Here is a 17,541-nt window from a genome sequence, read left to right on the forward strand (position 1 = left end):
TCAATCCTCATTGAAATGAACTTACAATTACTATGACCGTCTGATACAAGTAGGTACACATGCACCTAGGTGTTGAATCGTTATCCTGTTCCGAATATTGTTATGGATAAGAATTCTACAGAGAGGCTTTGCAATTTAAACGTTTGTCCTAAATGATATACTTTCGTAATTTTTAATTGCTGTACATCTGTTTGTTTATTTCAGGAAATGGATTCCTGTCTTACATTTATACCACAATCGATCACCAGCCGCGTAGATAAAGAAAGCAATCAGGAAACTTCTTCCAGTGCCAAAACACTATAACAAAATCAAGTTATCACGTTTATCCAGTTTGATTTAAATTTTGAACTAAACACAATATTAACAGCGTCTTATTCATTTTAAATGTGCAGGAAGAAGCAAACGAAACTGCACAATTATTATATTGTTTACCGTTGTTCTGTTGTAAGTTTCTTTTTTTCTGCATGCTTCAATGGACACATGATGAATCGTTTTTTCTTCATACGATAATGAATTGTATGACGTAACTTAAAAATGTGTTGGTAAAAGATAGAGTTATCGTTAAATTTACAGAACTTAACACGCATGTTTTGAATGATTCTTGGTCAAAATTTCAACAAAAGCCGTTCAAAAATAAGAGAGTTGTATAGATTTGATAGCGTGTTACGTTAGAAAAGTCTACAAGTGCATAATATCTAGTATAATGCGTCGCGTTAATTGTCTTTTTTTTTTCCATATATTCGGGCCGTGCTCTGTGAAAAGGTTTTTTTTATGCATGCGCGTAAATTTTCGTCCCAGATTAGCCTGTGCAGTCCGCACAGGCTTATCAGGGACGACACTTTTCGCCTTAACTTGATTTTTGTTAAGAAAAGACTTTCTAGAAATGAAAAATATCAGCGGGAAGTTTCGTAGGTAATTAGCCTGTGCGGATTGTACAGTCTTATATGGGACGACACTTTACGCACATGCATTAAACACTTTTTTCACAGAGAACGTCCCATTGTCAGGTCGCGGTCGTTCAAGTCGCGATATTTACGCAATGTTGTGTCGTTTGTCGTCCGTCATCGAGTTGAACATCGGGCATCACGTTCCGAAGGCGACGCTCGTTACAACGCGACAAACGATGCGATAATCATAAATAAACAACGGCACTTGACAATGGCAAAATGCATTCAATTTTTATTGCAACATTTTCGGCATAAATAAGCGCGACAATTCGACACTCGAAACTTCATATATTGTGTCGGTGGTTGTCGTGTGTCGACCTCAAATTGCGACAAGAGGCATTCCATGTATAAAAACTTACAGGATTCCATATCGATGCAACATTTGTGTCTTTGTTCATTGTCGATAGTCGTTGGATATTGTCGTATCCAATCATGTTTCCCCTTAATTGCCGTGTGTCGATCTCATATTGCATTTTCACCTTTCAAGTTAACGTTAACCAGATTCCGTTAATAAAGAAAGCAAACCTTAGTACGATAGAAGTAAAACGAATTTCGCATATATATATATATATATATATATATATATATATATATATATATATATATATATATATATATATATATATATATATATATATATAATGTATATATATAAACATTGATATAATTAATAAAAACACTTTTGTGTATAACTTTGTTTATGCTACATGTCCTAGTAACTGCCATCGCATTCATACGATAAAATTTAGGACACATATTTCTTTTGTGATATCAGTTTCGTAATACCTTTTAATATATAAGTAACCAAACGCAGATAAGAGCGATACATTTAAATAGTCAGCTATATTATAATAAAATTCATCTTACAAACTTCGTTGGAAGAATTGTTGCTGATAGTTTAAAATGACATGTTATTGTTTGCGTGCGTCAGCTTGTATGATGATTGTAGTGATTATGTTTCAATGTGCGGCTTGTATCACAGTTCAGACGCCCGTGGGACCTATTTCCGGTCTGGAAGAGACACTTAATGTGGACGGACGCCAGTATCGGATGTCGACATTCCGCAGTATTCCATTCGCAGAATCAACAGCAGGCGAAAATTGCTTCAAGAAGCCGATCCCCAAGGCGCCATTTTTGAGCGTTTTCGACGCTACCAAGGTACCTATGGCGTGCTTTCCTTCTTCTGCGAACTTTAAGGTGTACGGAGGGTACATTAACTTCACGGAAGACTGTTTGACACTTAATGTGTATGTACCTCATAGATTTGAAAAGAACGTTTCACTTCCGGTGATGATTTGGATCTACGGGGGCGGGTTCGTACAAGGCGCAGCCTCAGACTATCCAGGAGAAGGCATCAGCGCGTTTGGTAACGTCATCGTGGTTACAGTTAACTACAGGCTTGGAATGTTCGGATTCATTCAGAGCGCCGATGGGAAACTTCCGGGTAATCAGGGACTTTGGGATCAGCACCTAGGAATCAAATGGGTCCACGATAACATACAAGCTTTCACCGGAAATTCCCAATGATGTCACGATATTTGGTGAATCGGCAGGTGGAGCGTCGGTTGTATTCCAGTCTCTGTATCCGGGTAATCAAGGCTTTTTTCAGCGTGTAATTGCTCAGAGTGGTTCTGCGCTTGCTGGCTGGAGTGTCCACCCTTCACCAAACGCGAATCCGTTTATTTCCAAGACAGGCTGCGACCGGGCACCGAACCCTTTAGAATGTATTCGCGCCCTGACGCCACGACAACTCCAAGACGATGAATTTTCATATTGGAAACCAGTTGTAGATCGGGACTTTCTTATAGCGTCCCCGCATGAAATAGTGTTTGGCAATGATTCTCAGACTCACAACGCGCGAAATTTCTTCGCGTCTTTGGACCTTATTATTGGCATGAACAATTTCGACGGCGTGTTGAATCTGTTTGCTTTGTCATCTACTCTTAACGTTACAGACATAAACACTTTTAACTTAACACGAGCGCAGTTTACCGGTATTATCATACCTCATACAATCTCTGACGCCATCAAACCAAAGAACGACAACATTGCCGCCATAATGCGAAACCTTCTTGATTTTGAGTACACGGACTGGCAGCATCCGAATGACAGCGCCACCCTATGGTCCAGTACCATAAATATTTGGAGTGACTCGGTGTTCTTCTTTCCGGCCGTGTCCACGGTGAAAGGGCACGCGGCGCTCCGGAAGGGGAAGACGTATTTGTACGAACTGAGCGCTGTTCCCACCACGCATATACTACCGACACCCAACTGGATACAAGGTAATTAAATAAGTTTAACAATAACTCGTGTATGCATACTTATATGTATCAGACGATGGCTATAAATAATATTTAATCCATTGATGCCTGTACTAAATACTTACATAAATTATTGCAATTTATACAGTACACTACTTTTCGGAATTGTTTTTTATTCGTTTAAACAATTTTTCACGACCCTCCTGGTTTGTAGCTTTGTCATAAATTTGCATTGTTGTTTCTAGGTTCAACCCACGCAGACGACATTCAGTTCGTGTTCTGCTATCCGCTGTTCGCCGGACCTCAACGTACCGGAAACTACACAGAACAGGAGCGGCGACTCGCCAGGGGCATGGTTACCATGTGGACGAACTTCGCAAAGTCCGGGTACGTTGTCAGTTTTCAATATTAAAAAAGTTGTTGTTATGTCCCCTCATGTGAGGCATTAAGAATTCACTTGTCTGTCCGTCCGTCCGTGCGTTCTCTCGAAAGTTGTATTTGTATCTTCTCTTTAACGCCTATGTGAATTGCGCATCCTTAGGATGTCTTTAAAGATTCCTTTTTATGCTCCCCGAAAATTTTCGGGGAGCTTATAGTTGCCAGTTTGTAGTTCCTTCCTTACTTCCTTCCTTCCTTCCGTCACACTTTTGTTACAGTTTCTCATAGCGCCTTCAATATTTTACCGATCTCTTACATATTTGGCATGTAGGTACCTTGCATGGACCTCTACCTTTTCATGAGGTTTGAGGTCGCTGGGGTCAATGTCAAGGTCACCGGGGCTAATAATAGATTTTTCCGTCACACTTTTGTTACAGTTTCTCATAGCACCTTCAATATTTTTCCAATCGCTAACATTTTTGGCATGTAGGTACCTTGCATGGACCTCTACCTTCTGATGAGGTTTGAGGTCACTGGGGTCAAGGTCATCGAGGCTAATAATAGAATTTTCCGTCACAATATTGTTACAGTTTTTCATAGCACCTCCAATATTGTTCCGATCTCTTACATATTTAGCATGTAGGTACCTTTCATGGACCTCTACCTTTTGATGAGTTTTGAGGTCACTGGGGTCAAGGTCAACGAGGCTAATAATAGATATTTCCGTCACAATTGTGTTACAGTTTCTCATAGCGCCTTCAATATTTTACCGATCTCTTGCATATTTGGCATGTAGGTACCTTGCATGGACCTCTTCCTTTTGATGAGGTTTGAGGTCACTGAGATCAAGGTTACAGAGGCTAATAATAGATTGTTATTAAGGTGGTTATTAACACATAGATTGACAAAGCGCATCATCGGGGAGCATCCATCAGTTCCACTGATATTCTTGTTTAAAACAATTAACAAGTAAGACTGTATGAACACGTGTTTCTGTATATGTCAAAATTTCAAAGTGCTATGAAAGACACTTCATATCCGGCATATCAAGATTTTTTTCTGAAATCTTCATATGAAATTTTGGATAAAGAATGAGTGACATGTAAAATTGAAATTGATTCAATCAAGGATTGTTGGACCTCAAAACAACCTCTATTCACCAAGGACATTGTGAAACTGAACGAGTGATGGACATTTATAAAGTCAAGTAGGCATGTGTTTTACATCCACAGGGACCCAAACAAACCGAGCGACGCCCGCCGATTTACCAACGCTCCTTGGGCCGAGTATGACCTTCACTCTCAGAGCTTCCTACAGTTCACCAATCATGGAGCACTTCCGGGGTCTCGATTTCAAGCGCGCCGGATGCAGCTGTGGTCGGACCTCATACCGACAATAACCCTTATGGAGACTCCCCAACCACACGGCACAGGGACGGTTCACGTACCTGAAATAATAATTGGGAAATAATTATCGCGACAATTAACCCTCACAATTGTATTCGATTCTGTTAAAGCAAACTACTAATGTATATATATATATATATATATATATATATATATATATATATATATATATATATATATATATATATATATATATATATATATATATATATATATATATATTCAACTGTCATAAAGCACTATACAAGCAACGCTTTCATGCTGCTGTATCCATATACGTTGAAAAAATTAGCAAAACAATATATCAGGCTATATTAGGAATAGGTAAACTAGACCCAATAGTTATGCAATGTTTCATATTTCATAATAATGTAACACTAACAATCCGCAAATTACCATCAACTAGTGTGTTTAATATTATTAGCAATTTTAAGACACAATTAATTAACTGTTTAACACAAATGTACGAGCTTTAACCTTTTCCAGAACAAACCTTAATATGCTATAAAATTATGTATGTATGGTGTGTGCAAAGTGCTTTCGATGATAAATTAACAACGTGATTCATGGTTTTTTGTAATGTAATATGCCAAAAACTGCGAACTGCAATGAAAGTATGCGAAGATAACCCTATTGTGTTTCAAATATTTGGCCCCTGCTAGAAATGACTTTGAATCATCTATTTGAAAGTGTTACGCGTCTTTTCTAAGACTGCATTTGATTCCATCAAATAGTATACACACAATCTTTAACCACACGATGTTGGTTGAAGATAACACATATGGATTTATTACCATGTGATATTGGTAACAACAAACATTTAAACCCCTAATGAGTCAACTAAATCCTTGATAACTAGATATAAATCAAAGCGCTGAAGGCATTAAAGTTGTTCGCTATTGCATAATTTAAGACGCAATTCATTTTTCAAAATTAATCGCAAGTTTGAAATGAACACAGGCCATTCAAATTTATAAAAAGTGTGTCATAACGCACGGATCGAGCTTTGTGTGCACGTTTTATCATCCTATTTATTTCATAAAGATAACTTAGACAAAATAACAACAACCTAGCCCTTTGTGGACGTTCTGAAAGCATAGAAAGTATTATGAAAATGGTAGTTGCAACAGAATATAAATACAATTTGCAATCACCCTCATATTAAATGAATATTATTGGAATATCGAATACCTATCTCACTAAGAATATAATTTCATGATGAAAATTCCCTGTACACAACTTTTGATTTTTGACACCATATACAAATTCAATCATTGATGAAAATAAATAAATAAATAAATCTGCGAGCAATATTTTTTACTCACGAATTAGGTTGTCATTAAGACAGCCCTGTTGACCAGTACATTGCTGTTTATGCATTACTTGTAACTATAGCAGTTCACACGTTTTCAACAACGCTGACCTAAACATAGGTATAGAGCACTAATGCGCTTTTTCGGCTTAGCTGTTTTACTCAGGTTTTCATCTTAATGACTTTTACATAACGTCAGCAGACACGCATGAATATATTTGAATATTTCATAGGCTGATTCGAGATCAAACCTCTGAACTGTCCAGTGTAAGAAATGCCGGACTACTCTCTGTATGTTCAAGCGACACAAATTGTGGCCCAGTTACAATTACTCGTTAAAATCTATCTCGCAGAATTTCAGTTTTTGCTTTCAAGATGAGAAAAAAATCATTACCGAAATAGTATAGTGTCACGATAAGAGGAAAATCGTTTAATTATCCAACCACAATGTTTACCGTACTCGGTCAGCACGTCTGGAAATCGTTCCTGAACGCCCTTTTTTTACATGATTGCTATTTTGAATTCAATTTTGTATCGAAAAGCTTTGTGCTAAAATGTGCCATTTACAATTCGCAATGAGATTTTAATGACCCTCGTCATGCAAAAGTGGGTTTTATTCCATATGCGCCCATCATATATATAGCCCACTCAGCCTGCGCATCTCTCAGTCTGGTCAGGAGATACATAATGACACCATAACACATTGAGTGATGTTATAACGAACATCATCGTCTCTGACCTGACTGCGCAAATGCACATGTTGGGTTTAAGAAACGCTGGCCGAAACGCATAAGAACCATTTTCGCATGAAAACGGCTATGAAAGTGTGATTTAAATGTGTCGAAAGAAAACTGCGTTTAAATCAAATATTAATATACGATATATTTCGATAGTGAAGAAATATACTCATAATAAGACATGTGAGGACACATATGATGTGCACTCCCGTAGTATATTTTTATCAACTTAGACTAATGTGTGGTTTGACAATGATAACACACATTTCATGTGGTGAATATGCAAATTACAAGTGACAAAAACACACAATAGTTAAACTTGTGTTTTCATTTTATTTATTTATTTAAAAAAGTAAATTGCAAACTTTATTTCAAAGTCAGCGTTTACGCCGACTACATTTTAAAACGAGTTCTTGTTTTTATTAGTTGTTTTCGGTTTTAGCGATTATAAAGCATTTTTGAGGTTGTCTATAGTATACCTGTAGTAATTGGTGAACTCATGCCAACGTTTTATAAATTGAGAAATGTGAATATAAACAAGCTTAACCTTCTACTATTGCGTTGGTTGCACTCGTAAATACAAAAGATCGCCGCTAGCTGTTGAGAACAAAAGAACGTTTCCCAGAAATCCGCGCTGTAGAAGCATGAACGAGGTTACGAAATAGATCATTCGTGTTATATTTAATTGTTTGTTATATTCGGTTTTGGCGATTATATAGCATTTTAGTTATTTTATATCGTATCCCTGAAGTTATTGTTGAACTCATGTTCAACGTTTTATAAATTGAGAATATAAACAAGCGTAACCTTATACTTTTGCGTTGTTTTCCCGAATCTATTAATAGCCTCAGATTATGAATGACCTGTACTATGTCATTAAGACGCAGCAGAAAGAGGAGTATTTTAATCATTCATAAACAATCTTTTCCGCGACACGTATAAAACAATCATTGTTTATTGATTCTTTTCTATATAAGCTCCGTTCGTAACTTTTCCATTAAACACGATATTCACATAATGTTTCGATTTGTTGGACAACTCAAACCTCTTGAATAAATTATGCAACACTTTCTCGCGCGAATACGGCATAGGTGGCGGGTAGTAGGCTTTCCGTAGATAGCACGAACCGACTTGAAATTTTCAGCAACAACATGAGCTATTCGCTACGCTACGCGAACAACTGTTAATAAAGATGTTTGATTTGCAACTGTCATGTTTTACAAAACTCATTGATTTCACTTATAAAACACCGAACACAGTTTCTAACATACAATATTGAGTGCCAAGGTTTTATTATTTATTTATTGATAGTTCAGATACAATACAGAAAAGGTAACGGACAAAATTGACGCTGATGGGTATCTTTCGGGTAATACACTAGTCTTGAACAAGATGGGATAAAATACGTGTTACTTAACGTATTACATCAACTATTGTCTCACAAAGACGGCTCATTATTTTTTCCCAAACTCTACAGCCAGCTGGGGGGCCCGGGCCCCAGGGTCTGGGTACGAGTCTGTTATGCGCACTTAATACTGGTCAACCAGCTCACACTGGACGTATGTAGGTAGGGTATCTGACAGCCGTTCTATGACATATGAAATACATGCATTTTTGAATATGGCGAAACATTCTACACAAACGAAACTGAACGCAATGCCTCATCATTTGAATATATGTGTTTGTTCTATTTGATGTAAGTTATACTTCGAAATGGCCGTTCCTTAGGGATGGTCACTTCACAAGATTGTATTCATCAATGTAGATTTACGCAAATCTTGAATTCACAAGTTTTAACTATTCAACATTATCCTGCATTTTTTAGTGAATGCTCCTTAGGTGAGATGTATTATATTCGATAAAGTTCTTTATTTTTCTCTACTAGTTTGATCAAATGTCAGTCAATGAACTGAGATTTAATACATATATGTTTATGGTTTAAGATCAGTCTGTATCACCTTAATATACAAATTTCACCAAATGACACGAAAATTAAAATTTTTGCAAGTAAAATAAGACAAAGCCGAAAATTATGTCTTGATTATTCATAAACCGTTAAAGGGTCATTTGCACAGATTTTTGGCATGTATTGAAGTTTGTCATTAAATGCTTTATATTAATTAATGTAAACATTGGATCTAAAAAGTTCCAGTAAAAACAAGAATAAAATTTAAAAAAGAAAAATTAACCCTCAACTGGGCTTGAACCACTGACCCTGGAGTAAACGTCTATCGCTTAGACCACTCGGCCATCAGTGCTCATTCAATTAGTGATGTATTTTATACTTTATATAAGCAATCCTCGTAGAATCCCAAAATATAACGACAACAACAGAACTCTCCAAATTATTGAATCGTTTTGCATTGCAACGCTTTATAATTGTCAGGTTTTTAAATCGTCAAACGATGCATACTATGGATATTTTAGAGCATGGTTAATGTTCAGTATCACTGTTTCCTCACAAATATCATAACTTTTGTCCATTTAACAAAACGTGAAAAGGCCCCTTTCATTAAAAAAAATAGATAATGCATAAGTTTTAACCCTTGCTATTCTGTTATCCGTCGTATTTATTGAACCATTATGTTATTTGATTGCATATATTTACACGTTTACATAGATGATACAAGTCCATGTCACGTTCGCATTGCGCTTATCTCTGCAGCTTATTCAAGAAAGACATTCGGCTTTGTCATGACTTTGAAATGAAGATTGAAAATGGACGTTGCTAAGTTAATATTAAATAAAAAACAAATATTAGAGTATTGTTTAGTTCTTTTTTAACCTAAAAGTCTTATATACACCGCACGAAATGTTTGTTATGGAGTGCATGTATATTAAACCACATAATAGTGTTCGTAGATACAAATTTTACTACATGAGATCATGTATGTCCTCACATGAACTCAGTTTTCTTTCCACACATTCAAATAACACTGTTAAATCCTCGTCATGCGAAAATTGGTCTGATTGCATATGCAACTGCGTTGTCTGGTCAATGGCTACGCTTTCCGCTCTAAAAAACACGCAAGGTTTCGTGGTATGTCCAGAGTAGGTTATTCAGTATGCATATCCTGACAAGACTGCGCGGATGCCATGGCTTGAGGTACGCTGGCAGTTTATGTTCTAAGATTCATTTTCGCATGACGTGGGTCTTTAAAAACCTCATTGCGTCTTGTAAATGGAACATCAAACCACGATAATTGGCGATAAAAAATTAAAGTGACAATATGTTATTCATAGACAACTGACAAATGTCGGCAACCTATTTTGGCTTGCAAACGTAACAAATAAATGGCTATATAATTAACCGATTTCCCTTTTATCTTGGGCACTATATTATTTTGGTAGTTTTGTCTCACAAAATAAGAAAAATTTCTTTTAACGATAGGTTTTCATTTATCTCTTTCCATAAAATTGATGCTTGTTTGGATATATTGAAAGAAACGCTGTGTTATCAACACAAAGCGTTTATTCATAGTACATTCTGTCTTTCACTGACGATTTACAGACCCAGTTTTGACCCTTCTAGTCTTGGGGATGGAATTTACCGGTAATGCTTAATTGTAACGGGTCAAAAATGTGTCCTTATCTCTCTATACTGAACAGTGTTACATCTTATACTTAAAGGACGCGGTGATGTTGCCAATGTTCTGGGGGATTATGCTCAAATCAGCCAATGAAATAAATGAAGAGTATTAATTCGGGTCAGCTGGCGTTGTGTAAAAGTAATTTAAGGTGAAAAGCTGGATTAAACACCTATGCCAAATACAATATGTAAACAGTCATACATTAATGTAATCAATTACTTCATTCCAAAATTTCATTGCATTAAAAAAAGTCGTGCTTTCGTTCTAGACCATATCATCTAGACTAACTCAGCGCTGATTTCGAAATGCTGTAAGATAGAATGTGTTGTGTTGCAAGCGAGTGCAACAATGTAGCTAATAAATGCATACACTATTTTGAATGTGCACATACAAAATATGAAAAAGCGATATTGCTTTATATATCACCGTTGGTAATTATGTTGAATAACATAATATATTTAATACAAAAATCACGGGTAATTGTGCGCAATAAAGTGTTTAATATTACGCATTGTCTCTAAGATTTTGAGACCTTAATGTGAAGCTATTGAATATCTGTAACAAATAAACATAATATGCAGGACAGGTTTCCCATGGATTTATGCCCTCCTATTATTTGAGCATAGGCGGGCGGAGATATGTCCTTCCCGTACATCCACTGACATCGAAAAATAAAGCCAATACATGGATATGACACAAAATGCGGAAACAGAAAATAAACGCTTTTTCGTAATTTTGTGTTGTCGTGTTGTTTCATAATCGCCGTACTACTGCCTAATGGGTGCGACCGTGCATGCTTAGTATAAATTTATATTACTAAATGTGTTCGCTTTTCACATTTGAACGTCTATGTCACTAGCTTGATCTTCGAATTTCGATCTTCGCTTTGTTAGTTTTAGGAATATCCAATATCCAATTTCCAATATCTCTCAGCACGTCAAACGTTATACCTTTAAAACGGCGGATATAAGTTGGATAAAGTCTGCATTAAGTAAGCTGTTTTATATCCGTTAAACGTAAAGTTGATTGTTTTTCCTTACCAGCTTATACACATAGCATTCAATGAATTTACAGTTATTAAATTGTTATATTTTGTTCTTGATTCTTGTGCTTGTATATCCGATATTTGAAAAACAAACAAGGGCGAGAACATAAGTTCGCGATTCGAATATTCGATCTTACGATAAGATATCGCGATATTACTGTCCCGATCTCGCATCTTTACCTCGCGTTCTCAAATCATGATATTGTGTCATCGCATCATGATTTCGCCTCTGCGTATCAGTGTTCCCACGTTCATCCAGAGGTTTAAACAAATGCAAAACAACGAGCGCCCTAATGGATCAACGTACTTAATGACTCTCGCATATTTGTCGTTGCAGTATCTCAAATACTCAGAACATCCAATACTAGTTCACCACGTTTTTCTTATTTACAAGAGATGTTTTTTTGGTCCGAATCCCAAAGTGATAACTGTAATCAAACAAAAGAACAGCAGACCCGCATATAGCATAATAATAATGATGGGCTCAAAAATAAATGTAACCATTTGCAAAGGTTTTATTGCATTAAGCCAAATCTCCATAGTCAGTGTTTTGGACAGAAAGGTTGAGAGTATATGTTACATTTATATTTGTGCCAACCCTTAGAGGAATCTTTATGTCATTACTTAGTCAGTTATTCAGTTCGGAATCAACGTCCTTGTGATCGCTTCACAACTTTTTTTTCTTGAAAAAAAGGTTTCTTCCAACCCAAGTGTTGCCACTCTTAACTTCATTATGGTATTAAGTTAGGGCCACTCTTTGTTTTGCATTTTGATTGCAAAGGCGAAAACGCGAGAAAACGATGCGAGTAGCAAACTCCCGATGCGAGGACACGAGCACACGATGCTAGATCGCGATTTCACTTTTTATGGTAATATTGGTCTGTTCAGCGATACGATATGACATTTCTGTGCATATTTACCGAAATATTAATAATGTGATCTCGTATCGTTGTTTCGCTAAACTCATCGTATCATCGCTATCTCATATCGAAATTTCGCGACGTTGCATCGGAATATCGTACCTACGCTTAGTTTTTACACGCTGTAACCATTTTAATTCAAAGGTCGATAGGGTTTAATCACGGGGCGAGGTAACGATAATACGATGCGAAAGTGCGAGTAGACGTTGCAAGATGGCAACATTACAATGTGATGTGGCGAGAATACGATGCGAGATCGCAATATTAATTAAGTGTTCTTGGATCTTTTTTTCACATATCATAACTTTGAAAAAACAAACACAAGCAAGGGCGAGAATACGAGTTCGAGATGAGAATCCTCGAGATTACGATCTCTTGTTATCGCTACTTAGTATCGTGTTATCGCGTTTTAGCCTAGTTATCAAAATGACGACAATGCGAAACAATGAGTGGACCCAACGTAAAAAACCATACCCTATAACTGGCATATTGGACGGCTCCCTGTATCTCAAAGACATATGTTAAAACATTTATTATTTCTACACCACATTTGTTTTAATCTCAACGGGAGTTTCATTGGGGTCAAAATCCCGCAGTGATTGTTGACATAATTTAACCAAAGGTACTTTATTTACAATATATGGCAGCATCCGATCGACCGTACGGCTCTTCAGTTCAGTCACACACATTGCCATTCTCCTAGCATAGTTGTCGTTCGTGCCTCAACATACATCTCTGCAACGGGCTCAATGCCAGGAATTTTGGCGAAACACATCAAAGTTATTGTACGCTCTTTCATGGAAATATCTAGGACCCCAAGCATAATATTTTTAAGTAATTACCTTAAAAACTGCATATTTTGTTAATTTATCGACATAATAAATAACAATTATGAGAACTATTTTCATGCCCATTTTCGCAGAGAGCATCATTCCGCTAAAATGTAAACAAAGGCCGAAATGGTGATGAAAAACTTGTGTTAATCTACAAACTCATTGACAGTTTCATATCGTGTATCAGAGACGTAGATTACATCTACGTCTCATTGTGTATGTTTATGTTAAATGTGTAATCAAATGAAATAGCTGACTATGGGAATATATCGAAAGTCTGCACGTTGGAAAAGCATAATCTTTTGAAGAAAAAAAACACTAATAAGTAAATAAATTATTATTTTGTATATGCTTACTGTATCATTGCACAGATATTGGTATTGGGCGCGTGGCCAAGTCACTTTAACACTATCAATATGTCATAAAACAACATTTTTCATTTAAAAAATCTGATATAATATGTACTGTATATATATATATATATATATATATATATATATATATATATATATATATATATTTACTCATACTGGGTTAAATATAGGGTCTGTGATATATTTCCGGAGTGTTGGGTACTTCCCTTTCCCATGCTAGTATCCAACTGAAAAATAGCGTGTTTTATGCGAATTACCTTCAACAACCTATATATAACTCAAAACTTAATATATCTAGTTATTTCTGCAGACAAATAACATATACATTTTTTTACTTTAAACCTCGTATCTGGGTCCCCATGACCCAATTATTTTTTTATATATGTATACTCTGTGATACTTTATACCGACATACCGGGTCCCTGAGATAGTGTCACTTGAAATACGAAACATTGTTTGCTAAAAAATGAGTTGGCCTTGAGCATAGTTATATCTTGCGACACTCGCATTAGAATTGTGGTTAAGATCTTCTCGACCTCAAACTTTATATATTAAATCCTCACGATCAGATTTGTTTGTATTTGTGTGGCCTATGCATGAATCGCTCTGCATGGTTTCCTTGCATAATACATTTAATAACATTTTGAGTCGAATTCATTTTACAGAGGGAATGACACAATGGTGAACTAAATATGTGTTTAATGTTATTTTAATATTTTTTTGAATTTTTGCATTATTTGACTACGTATCGTGTTATTTTCTCCTGTTGCGTGATTTTGTAGTCGCCGGAACTTTTAAAAGCACAATGTCCTTGGTTAAACAATTGAGATAATGTAGGATAGAATCATCCTTGTAGAAATCATTGAATTATATAACAGTGGTGTCCGTGTGATGCAAGCAGCTATAATGAAACAGTTGTCGCTATAACAGTTTCATTGCAAAGATACGTAAAGGTAAAACAGTTGCGGATCGTTAATGGTAAATAGATATGACAACCAAAAACAAAACATTTATAGGATTATTAAATTGAAATGAAAAATAGAAGTCAAACGAATATTTAAACGTTATAACAATATGTATTTACTTATTGTGTTTAAACCTGACGTGATGTCACCCTGGCGTGACACGAGTATAAATGTTTTTTATGATAGCTTCGAAAAGGATTTCAAAGATAATGACTAAAACACGCAGCGATTCCTAGTACAAGAAGAGTACCGCTATTAAGACCACATTGAACACTGTAAATTGCAATTTTTCAAGATTGCATGGTCCCAAAGTATTGAATAAAGAACAAAATACCCTGTTAATTATGAAGTCCGACATGCTATTAAGACCAAGCTGAAAGTAGCGGAACTTTACTGTAGTTTTATGTGCCTTCGTGGAAAATGATCCAGTCATCGATATTCGGTCCACTTCCTCATGTCCAACAGAAAGATATTCATTTCGTGCTTTGAACTATTCTGAAGATTTTAGTCATAGTTATGTCATAAATATCGAATAGGGACTTGTAAAACCAGTTTTTTAACTTGCATTATTGCTTCGCAAGAATGGACCTGTAAAAATGCTTTCAAATTAGTTAAAAGGAAGGTATTTTGAAAAAAAATCTGATTTTGTCTTATAAACAAAAAAAAAAAACATTGAATGTGATACATAACCCATCACAGTATCCAATAACAGACGGACGAAAAGATTTGAGTATAGCCTATAACACTTGCGACTGGGTATAATACATAAGAACCTCCAATAACTAAAGGCAGTGGCTAGTCGTACAGTCCCGTACGGCTAGACAAGAGGCTAACCGTACGGCCCCGTACGGCTAGACAATAGGCTAGCCTTACGGCGCTGTACGTATTATAGCCTTTCCTATTGAGATTGTCTAGCCGTACGGCTTATAAAGTATAGAATTGTCATTTAGTGCTGTTAATCAGTAATATGCAGCAAAGACAAATAAGCGCCCGAGCCGATTGTGACGAAGATATTTCGTACATATTTTCCTAAAATAAGGCTAGTATTCCACCAATCCGCATCCGCATCCGTATCCGCGTCAGTATCCGCAAAATCGTTATACGGACGCTATATTCCATTTATCCGCAAACGGATGCGGACGAGATAGGGACGGCATTTAGCACGATGAGAGTAGCTGTCATCTAAAAAATAAACTGAAAATCTATCGAATTCGTGAAAAAATACCCGGAATTATACAACCAACGCAGTTCTGCATATCGTGACTCTGATTATACTTTAAAGTTTAAATGTATGGAAAATCATAGCCAAGGCACTAAAAGAAGATGTTTCAGGTATTTACCATTTGTATCCTTTTACGGACAGAACGATGATTTGTACCTTATATCTACTTAAATTCACGCTTAGCAGCTTGTCCTTCATTATAATTATCTCAATAATTATAATTTTTAGTTTTATCCATATACAAAAATAAAGATACGTTCGACGTATGCGGATAAATGGAATATAGCGTCCGTATATTTTGCGGATACGGATACATTTACAGATAGATGGAATAGTAGCCCAAGAATGCTCACTTGAGCGTTCTATTGCGGACGCCTATTCGCGTGCGGATACGGATGAATGGAATAAGTGCAGTGCATTTCTACTTGTTTTATTTTTTGCGGATGCGGATATGCGGTTGCGGACAGATGGAATAGTAGCCTATAACTGAAGCATTCGTATTTTTAGTTAGTGTTCGTGTGGCGAATAAATGGTTGCAGGAATTTATCAAAGCGCTGACGTCACTGTAGGTGTTCGTTGTTGTATAAGTTTAGACGCACATCAGTTTAAAAAATTATGTTATAGCTTTTTATATTGCAAGTTTTGAATGGACACAATCCATTCAAAATTATAAAGAGTGTGTCTTAAAGCACAGGTTCAGATGGTTTTTTTTAAATCATTAATAAAAAATAAATTTTTAGCTTCGTTTTGGGAAAACAGGGCTAAATGCTTATGCATAAATTGTCATCCCAGTACAAGAGACCCTTTAAACATTATAAAATACGACATGTCGTCCTTGTTTAGCGTGTTTGCATTGCACAAGCTAATCAGTATGCACAGGCTTATCTTATTTGACATGCATTAAGCCCTGTTTTCTCTGAAAGCAGCCAGTATGTGCAGATTTTCAATGATAAACACTAGACTGGCCAATATCGTCTTACAAGCTGTTAAACTCTATTACTCATATACACCAACTGCAGTGCACCAGTGAGTGGTGGACTATAAACAGGCAAATGTGGTGGTTATCTTTCCTAGCAGACGCTAGAAGAATGTGTAGTCTGCTGCAACGGACAGTGGTTGTCTTTCCATGTCATAGTTAAAGGGATCTTTTCACGGTTTGGTAAATTGACAAAATTGAAAATAGTTGTTTCAGATTCGCAAATTTTCGTTTTAGTTATGATATTTGTGAGGAATCAGTATTACTGAACATTCACCATGGTCTAATATAGCCATTATATGCATCTTTTCACGATTTAAAAACCTAAAAATTATAGAGCGTTGCAACGCGAAACGATTGAATAATTTGGAGAGTTCTGTTGTTATCGTTTAAATTTGTGAAACTACGAAGATTGCTTATATCAGGTATAGAATACACCTCTCATGTATGCTTGGCAGGATAGCTCATTAGGCTAAAGCGTTTTTTACTCCAGGATTCCGGGGGTCACTGGTTCGAGCCCTTGTACGGGCTTCTTTTTTTCCATTTTTAAATTTTATTTTTGATTTTTTTCTGGA

General features: G+C 36.2%; 1 pseudogene; it reads left to right on the forward strand.

The window, feature by feature from the left end:
* The first annotated feature begins 1,759 nt into the window (after positions 1–1,759).
* LOC127852663 (cholinesterase 2-like) lies at positions 1,760–5,056 on the forward strand (annotated as a pseudogene).
* Positions 5,057–17,541: the final 12,485 nt, after the last annotated feature.

Source organism: Dreissena polymorpha, chromosome 12 (assembly GCF_020536995.1).
Source record: "Dreissena polymorpha isolate Duluth1 chromosome 12, UMN_Dpol_1.0, whole genome shotgun sequence".
Lineage (NCBI taxonomy): Eukaryota > Metazoa > Mollusca > Bivalvia > Myida > Dreissenidae > Dreissena > Dreissena polymorpha.